We start from the raw sequence: 6,000 nt of genomic DNA, 5'->3' as shown, positions 1-6,000 counted from the left end.
GATCCATGACACAAACATCACTTACAGTAACAATGCATTTCAAAATGTGCGTGTCTGTCTGAAAAAACAACCTTACAAATACGTAGTGCACTAAAAAGTGTAAAGCATAAAGCATTGTAAAATGACCTATTAACTGAAGTCAAGTAAAAGTACCTCCAGATTTTACTCAAGTACTTTACTTGCGTATATTTACTTTACTTTAGTTAATGTTACTGTCGGATCTTTACGTGGAAATGGTGACACAGTGCTGTGCGTGTGTGTGTGTGTGTGTGTTTGTGTGTGTGCGTGTGTGTGTCAACTGGAACACACCGATAAAAGCACGGCACACTCTGTGATTAATGAACTTTGACCTCTGTGTACACTCAGCAGTTTGTGTGTGTGTGTGTGTGTGTGTGTGTGTGTGTGTGTGTGTGTGTGTGTGTGTGTGTGTGTGCGCGTGTGCATGTGCAGGATGCATGGCAGTGGCAGCAGGTCTGTGACAGCATGGCATCCTCCACTAGAGGGCAGCATTTCACCGTGCAGCAGCTCCAGCAAAGCAACACAACCAACCAGTGAGTGAGCCCTGCTGAGACACTGGGGAGGCACTATAGGGAGGCCCTGGGGGGACACTGGGGAGGCACTGGGGGGACACTGGGGAGGCACTGGGGGGACAATGGGCAGACACTGGGGAGGCACTGGGGGGACACTGGGGGGACACTGGGGAGGCACTGGGGGGACACTGGGCAGACACTGGGGAGGCACTGGGGGGACACTGGGCAGACACTGGGGAGGCACTGGGGGGACACTGGGCAGACACTGGGGAGGCACTGGGGGGACACTGGGCAGACACTGGGGAGGCACTGGGGGGACACTGGGGGGACACTGGGGAGGCACTGGGGGGACACTGGGCAGACACTGGGGAGGCACTGGGGGGACAATGGGCAGACACTGGGGAGGCACTGGGGGGACACTGGGGGGACACTGGGGAGGCACTGGGGGGACACTGGGCAGACACTGGGGAGGCACTGGGGGGACACTGGGCAGACACTGGGGAGGCACTGGGGGGACACTGGGCAGACACTGGGGAGGCACTGGGGGGACACTGGGCAGACACTGGGGAGGCACTGGGGGGACACTGGGCAGACACTGGGGAGGCACTGGGGGGACACTGGGCAGACACTGGGGAGGCACTGGGGGGACACTGGGCAGACACTGGGGAGGCACTGGGGGGACACTGGGCAGACACTGAGGGGACACTGGGGGGACACTGGGCAGACACTGGGGAGGCACTGGGGGGACACTGGGCAGACACTGGGGAGGCACTGGGGGGACACTGGGCAGACACTGGGGAGGCACTGGGGAGACACTGGGGAGGCACTGGGGGGACACTGGGGAGGCACTGGGGGGACACTGGGCAGACACTGGGGAGGCACTGGGGGGACACTGGGGGGGCACTGGGGGGACACTGGGCAGACACTGGGGAGGCACTGGGGGGACACTGGGCAGACACTGGGGAGGCACTGGGGGGACACTGGGCAGACACTGGGGAGGCACTGGGGGGACACTGGGCAGACACTGAGGGGACACTGGGGGGACACTGGGCAGACACTGGGGAGGCACTGGGGGGACACTGGGCAGACACTGGGCAGACACTGAGGGGACACTGGGGGGACACTGGGCAGACACTGGGGAGGCACTGGGGGGACACTGGGCATATATACTGTTACTTTCTTAGCTTACGCATGTTTCTTGATAAATGTTTTTATGTGATCTATTCCCATGCTTTTTTTGTTCTTGCTTAATGTAAGTCGCTCTGGATTAAGAGCGTCTGCTAAATGCCTAAATTGTAAATTGTATATACTAGTCCTTACCCGTTCTGAATATATGCAAACAGCAAATCATGTTCAGTGTGTGATGTAATAGATCACATTACTGATAGGGGGGGGAATTGTTTACAGATGGTCTTGGGAAGTTGGGTTGGGCACTAAAGTATAGGCTAATTAAATGCTGTAGTACAATCATAAGTACACCATTGATGTGTGATGTAAATATGGTGGTGATATTCTGCCTATAAATGGAAGTTATTGAATATTTTGAAGGTCGGTGTTGCACTTTGTAGACGGTCCCTAACCGCTCACCGTCTGCTGCCCGTGGAGATATAAGCTATTAAACGGTGAACGCGGAGGTTGGCTTTTTGGGCTTCAAAGCAAGTTGTAGTTTGTTCTTTATATAATCAGGATAAGAATTAGATGTTTTGTGTGATTTAGGAACGTGTCGTTGTCATTGCATCTGTCTGTATGTATTTTGTCATTGTGTTGTTCCGACGGCACGGGATCTGTCTTCTCCAAACGTCTCCATTTGGCCACCCCGAGACCCCGACCGATAAGCATTCCGTTGTGATCGTGCTGTTCAGTGTGTCACGCAGCCACGCTGGGTGCGCGCAGGGCTGTAAGCTGTCGTTGTCAGTGTCCAGGCTTTGAGCGTGCATGTAGCCCATGTGTAATGCACGGCGAAGGAGGTGGTTGAGGAGGGGGCGGACAGTGTAAATGGTGCATTTATATATAGCGGCGGAGCGGCTGCAGTCCTGGCTGTGTGTCGCTGATCATAAGCCCAGAAACAGTGTCCTCGGAGCGGCTGCAGTCCTGGCTGTGTGTCACTGATCATAAGCCCAGAAACAGTGTCCTCGGAGCGGCTGCAGTCCTGGCTGTGTGTCACTGATCATAAGCCCAGAAACAGTGTCCTCGGAGCGGCTGCAGTCCTGGCTGTGTGTCGCTGGTCATTCACATCCAACACGGATACAGAACAGATGCTCCGACGGGGCTGGGTTTCGCTTCCTACGTCACACTACAAACGGTGACCTATCGAATTATGCGTCCCACACCCCCTCCACAGGCACACAATTCTTCAAGTTACAATTCTCCATGATCGTGTGGTGATGTAAAAACAATATCTGTACAGTAAATACGACAGTTGCGTCGGTAAAAAAGTAGCCTAGCTGGATTGTGGGAGCGTGCAGATTTATTTTGCCATGGAGAGATGTGTGCTAATAGTGTGGCTCGGTCGGAGATAGAGCACGGACAAATAAACTGGTTTTTATTCACTAATAAATTCATTATTAATCTTATTGGAAAAATGGCTTCGTTAAGACCTCCATATTATTATGGTCAATGCCTGTGTGAAAAGTGGGAGCGATTGGTGCAGGCAATGAGGAGATAAGTGTTTGTTTCTGACAGACAGACAGACAGACAGACAGACAGACATTCAGACATTCGCTCTATTATTATTAGGATATAGGCCTATATATATTTCTTTTTTTTGGTGCCCCCCTCCCCCATGGCGCCCGAAACGGCTGCTTCGTCGGCCTGTAGGAAGGGCCGGGCCTGGAAATAACACTCAGATGTTTTACTTAAGTAAAAGAATATCACTATTCACTACTGTCATTTAGAAATACTCCGGCCCGCAGCTTCATACCTGAACTGTATTATGCCATGTGGTTCATAATTTAATGTCATGTTGATATGGCACACTGACCATCAAGACAATATAAAAGCACGGCACTTCCATGTCAAAATGGTCGCCGACCCTTTGAACTGCTCGTGTGTTCCTTCCTTCCGCTGCAGGCGAAGAGAGCCAGCCCCCGCTGGCTGAGCAGTGTGGACTGCTCCTCCACCGTAAAGAGAGCCAGGCCCCGCTGGCTGAGCAGTGTGGACTGCTCCTCCACCGTAAAGAGAGCCAGCCCCCGCTGGCTGAGCAGTGTGGACTGCTCCTCCACCGTAAAGAGAGCCAGCCCCCGCTGGCTGAGCAGTGTGGACTGCTCCTCCACTGTAAAGAGTCCTTGGCCCGTACCACTGAGAGGAAGGACGGGGGGGAGTCGTCCTCCTCCTTCCTGCCTCTCCCGTCCTTCTGGGATTGTCCCGGTCCGTCTCTCTCTACGGACAGCCCACATGACCTGCTGTAGGACGAGAGAGAGATGCAGAGAGAGAGAGAGAGAGAGATACAGAGATACAGAGAGAGAGATGTTTATTTTTCCCCCACATCCAATTAGCTTATGTTTACTTGCTATTAGCCAGTAATCGATCGCAACTTGACTTTGAGAAGCTTAGCCAGGGTATATATATGCACATGCATAAAGTGAGTGGTAAAACGAGTGGCAAAGTGAGTTGCAAAGTGAGTTTAACGTTGTTTAACGCAATCAGATAGGACTTTTCTGTTTGGATGCATGGGCCGTCAAGGCCAGAAAGTAGTTTTTTGCCACTCAGTAGGCGTTCCCACATAACTATGACATCATAAATAATGATGGTGTCATGTGCATACTCTCTATAAATGGTAAATGGTGCATTCATCCAAAGCGCTTTACATATATTATTGTTCATTACATTCACCCATTCATACAACAATGGCAGAGGAGACCATACGAGGCACCAACCTGCACATCGGGAGCAATTTAGGGGTTCAGTGTCTTGCTCAAGGACACTAACTCTGGGGGAGCCCGCAGGGATCGAGCTGGTAACCTTGCGGTTCCCATCCGGCTGTTCTACCGGTCACTCTACCAGGGGTGAGATCCCTAATATCATCAGTCAGCGTCAGATTTTGATTGTGTAAGCCCCCCCCCCCCCCCCCCCCCCCCGCGTACCACCTGTTTCTAAATGTCACATAATGTCACGTTGCACTATTGAAATCAAACTCTGACACTCGCATAGATAATCACCTGCACGGATTTGTTTTGGCAGAAAGTAGCTCAGAACACGCCTCCGGTGCATTTTCATGAAACAAAAACTGTGCAGATAGAAAGAGGATAATTCAAGCTTTCTGTACAATGTTAACATTGTTTAATGCAATCAGATAGGACTTTCTGTTATTATGGACTGTCAAGGCCAGAAAGTTAGAAGTTATTTTGTTGCCACTCAGTAGGCCTACGTACTGCGGTACTGTTGTATATGCGTTATAAGCGTTCCCGCATAACTTCTGGGTACGACAAATTCGACAATGTCACGCCTCTATTGCCAATTAACGTGTGCCATGTTGAAATGTAAAAATCTTGTAAGAATCATTTATTGCAGCAACTCAATGGAGCAGCGTTCAATCAAATCAACTTACTTTCCAACTTTTGACACACCATCACTAAACCCGGGAAATAAGTTGAATAATGTTGGTATTATTTCAAAAATAATAATTGTTCTAATTCATTTTAACTTACTTAAGTGTAATAATGTAATTGTTACGAGACATTTGCTTTGTACTTTTGTTTAAATCCTAACCGTCTGTCACTCATGCAAAGTGTCATGTTTTTGTTGTGTGTGATGATGGAGGACAACTGAAGGGACCCTCTGTTTGAACCTAATAAAATAGACCTGGATATTTAGCTTTTGAGTGATATGTTTGGTTTTGTTTTATATGTGGTATTCTGTCTTCTTATGTTATCCCATTCTGACCGGGCACCCATTTTGGTGTCAGCATCATGTTATGCTTTAGCTATTTAAAAATAGCAGATCTACAAGCTCATATCTCAGCTCAGATACGAGCTTGTAGGTCTGCTATTTTTGAAAAATCGAAGAGTGACTGACATTTTTAGAATCTGATCTCAGGTCAGAATGGGTTCATCAGGACCAGTGTGTGTCCGGCGGAATCCTCGTATGAATCTGATCTCAGGTCAGAATGGGTTAAGTTATGTGCCGTTCTCCTTCATGAAAGCCCTGCCCCTACAGGTCTGGACCCAGGCCTGCATGCAGGCTGCAGCCCAGGGGCCAAAAGTATTGAAATCCAATTCAAGTGAGATTTGTGTGTTTTAGTTATTGTATATTTAGTTGTATTATGGTTAAAACATTGAGAGCTTCTGCTCTGATGTGTGCAATGCAGACTGCACTTGCCTGCTGTGTTGTGGGGTAGCTGTTGAAAGCCTGATCCAATCTAAAGCTCACCATGCACAGTGACTATAGTGTCTGTCTGTCTGTCTGTCTCTGTCTTGGACCCAGGTTTGGATTTTCATGTGAAGGACCCCGAGAATTATCTGAATTTGGCCGC

This window comes from Protomyctophum parallelum (assembly GCF_964188405.1).
Source record: "Protomyctophum parallelum genome assembly, chromosome: 9".
Taxonomy (NCBI): Eukaryota; Metazoa; Chordata; class Actinopteri; order Myctophiformes; family Myctophidae; genus Protomyctophum; species Protomyctophum parallelum.
Note: the sequence above shows the minus strand (reverse complement) of the source record.